Here is a 3396-nt window from a genome sequence, read left to right as displayed (position 1 = left end):
GCCTAGCTGTGTACCAGAGTCCTAGTTAGTTAGCTACCTATCCCTCCTGCTGTGTACCGGAGTCCTATTAGTTAGCTACCTATCCCTCCTGCGTGTTACCGGAGTCCTAGTCGTTAGCTACCTATCCCTCCTGCCTGTGTTACCGGAGTCCTAGTTAGCTACCTATCCCCCGCTGTGTACCAGAGTCCTAGTTAGTTAGCTACCTATCCCTCCTGCTGTGTACCAGAGTCTAGTTAGTTAGCTACCTATCCCTCCTGCTGTGTACCGGAGTCCTAGTTAGTTAGCTACCTATCCCTCCTGCTGTGTACCAGAGTCCTAGTTAGTAGCTACCTATCCCTCCTGCTGTGTACCGGAGTCCTAGTTAGTTAGCTACCTATCCCGCCTGCTGTGTACCAGAGTCCTAGTTAGTTAGCTACCTATCCCTGGGATAGGTAGCTAACTAACTAGGACTCTGGTACACAGCAGGCGGGATAGGTAGCTAGCTAGTACACACCCCAGTCGCTGTCCATTGCCACTCAACAATGCTCTATTTAGAGCCACCTATTAATAAAAATAAGCACACACACTGTGTTCATCAGTCTGCGTGCACATTTTGAATTATAATGACAAGAAGACAATTGCATTGAGAGGAGGTAGCATACTGAATCAATGCATACGGTAAGGGCTGTAACGTTAGCTAGCCACATTGCTAAGCAAGCCAGGTTGACGAGTGTATGGAGTAACGTTAGATGAGCAATACCCATTGCTTGTATTATACATTAGCAGCATGGCAGTTTCAACAATGAACTTTACTCAGCTAGCTAGCTGTACTCTGTGGAATAAATACTGTCAACATTGAGTTGTGCCGGTGTATCTCTATCTATCCATACAGCTAATGTCACAGCCTTGCTAGCGTGTAGTTAACAAGCTAACTTTACTGGCTAACTTTGATGGATAATGTTAGTTGGCTAGCTAACTGGCAATAGCACCAAAGGACGTTCTCTAGCTTGTCTTTGTCTTTAGGTGTTTGTTCTCTGATTACACGCAAGTGTCAAGGCCAATAGTTTACACAGATGACTTCAGCCATGTGAAAAACCTTCCATAGCAAAATATAGCTGGCTTCGTTTCTGTGTAGCTTGCCTCTTTATCCAACTGGTGTTAGCTAGGTACTAGCGCTGTTGCCGCGCAACCTAAGTGCTTTGACCCTGTTTTAGAACTTTGAGATATGGCGGAAAATGTGTTAGCATTGTCAGAAATGCTACAAAAAGGTAGCACATCGTTGAATGGATCTTAAATGGACAGAAATGAGCACGTGAGAGAAATAAATTATACATTTAATCAAAACTATTGTCCCTACAAGCTTAGGTAGCAAGTCTAATGGTCACTTCATGGATGCTGTACTTCTTATCTGATGCCTAGATATTGAGCTAAGTCGGGGCAATACATTTTATTTTTTAATGCTAATGGTAATGCAAATGCCAATGGTAATGCTAATGCTAATGTTAATGACCCTGTTCAAAATCCGGTATGTGGTTCTCAGTAACGGACGGACGGCTCGTGACGAAAAGGCGAGGAAGTGTGTTGTGTACCTCCAAGTTATCTGCGAATTTTCGTCGACATCGGTGTCATATTGGCTTTATCACCCTCACAATAACATTCTAGCTTAGTTAACTTAAATAAACAGTACACGGCAGCTAAAATGATCAGCTACACTGCTGGCTCCAAGCCAGAAGAGGTCAGTATAACCTGAATTAAAATATACTTATTTTCCCAGACAATATACAATATTTTCAAGCTCTATCTATTCACGTCATTGAAAATAATGAAATACCACAATACATAATATATATTAGTGTCTGGGCCCTGGTCTTACAACCTAAATTCTTCCCCTGGGGAAGATATTTATTATTCTCAGAAGAAGAATTAAGTAAACTAACCTAGCACTGCTTTGTCCTTGAAGTTTTGGAAATTTTGTTTACAAGGGAATTTTAGTAATACCTTATTTGGTGGTTACCTACATAAAGACGTCCTAATACAGCCAAGACCCATTCATAACACACGCATAAGCAGTGTATAAAAGCATCTATGTCTGCATCCCAAACTATACTCTTTTCCCTACACAGTGCACTACTTTTGATCAGAGCCATATGGGGCCCTGTGTAGGGAATAGGGTGCCGTTTTGGGATGCGAACTTTAGTGACAGAGTGTTACCTCGTCTTCCAGCGGCATGCTGCGAGGAAAGAAGAAGTATGGGGCGGAGGTCAGGGCTAGGCTGGCAGAGGAGACGAGGAGGCCCATCCACCACGCACCCACCCAGCGAGGGTCTGTAGGGGCCAGCTCAGCGTTGGTGACTGGAGGGAGAGAGGAAGGTTAGAGGGAGGGTCTGTAGGGGCCAGCTCAGCGTTGGTGACTGGAGGGAGAGAGGAAGGTTAGAGGGGAGGGTCTGTAGGGGCCAGCTCAGCGTTGGTGACTGGAGGGAGAGAGGAAAGTTAGAGGGAGGGTCTGTAGGGGCCAGCTCAGCGTTGGTGACTGGAGGGAGAGAGGAAAGTTAGAGGGGAGGGTCTGTAGGGGCCAGCTCAGCGTTGGTGACTGGAGGGAGAGAGGAAAGTTAGAGAGAGAGAGAGAGAGAGAGACAGGCAGACAGGCAGTGAGAAAGCAAGCTAGGCCGGCAGAGACGGAGAAAGAGATGGCTCTAGAACAGTCTGAAGCACCCGGCCTCAATAGACTCTGAAGTCAAATGAGAGAGAGACAGAGACAGCGAGAGAGAGGGCTGGATAAGTCCAAAACTATTTAACCTGGATTCTGACAGTTATCATTATATTCCGGTTTTTTTTGTAGGTTATTCCAAGAGGTCCTGAAATCAAGATCACAAATACAAACAGTTCTGTTAAAAACAGACCAAAAATGGCACGTATCTAGGACTAAATGATCACCAACACAGGTGCAGCTTTAGCACGGCTGTGAACGAGCTGGGAGACGAAGCAAGAAGAGCATTCTATGCCTTTAAAAGGAACATTAAAATATACAATCCAATTAGGATCTGCCAAAAAACACACAAAAAAAACAACGATATTTGGCAGGAAAGTATGGTGTCCATTCCTTACTGAGGATGATTCATGAATGGGACAAACATCCAATTGAAATACTGCATGTAGAATTGCATGCAGAGTGTATTGTAAGTGCAAAGAAAAACTCAAAATAACACAAGAAGAGCAGAATAAAAGAGACATCACATTTTACAACCATCTAAAAACAAGCAGCCCTGAAACATTTATTCACACAGCTCTACAATGTCAAGAGATGAAACAAGAGAAGAGTCCCCTCAGCCAGCTGGTTCTGAGGCTCAGTTCACTAACCCAAACCAACCCCATGGAGCCTCAGGACAGCAGTCAGCCAGCTGGTTCTGAGGCTCAGTTC

At 44.6% G+C, this 3396-nt stretch overlaps 1 pseudogene; it reads right to left on the bottom strand.

Annotated features, from left to right (window-relative positions):
- The window catches only part of LOC112074298 (solute carrier organic anion transporter family member 2A1-like), a 48125-nt pseudogene that overhangs the window by 31069 nt on the left and 13660 nt on the right, over nt 1-3396 (bottom strand).

This window comes from Salvelinus sp. IW2-2015, unplaced genomic scaffold (assembly GCF_002910315.2).
Source record: "Salvelinus sp. IW2-2015 unplaced genomic scaffold, ASM291031v2 Un_scaffold2565, whole genome shotgun sequence".
Lineage (NCBI taxonomy): Eukaryota > Metazoa > Chordata > Actinopteri > Salmoniformes > Salmonidae > Salvelinus > Salvelinus sp. IW2-2015.
Note: the sequence above shows the minus strand (reverse complement) of the source record. Positions and strands in the feature narration are given on the sequence as shown.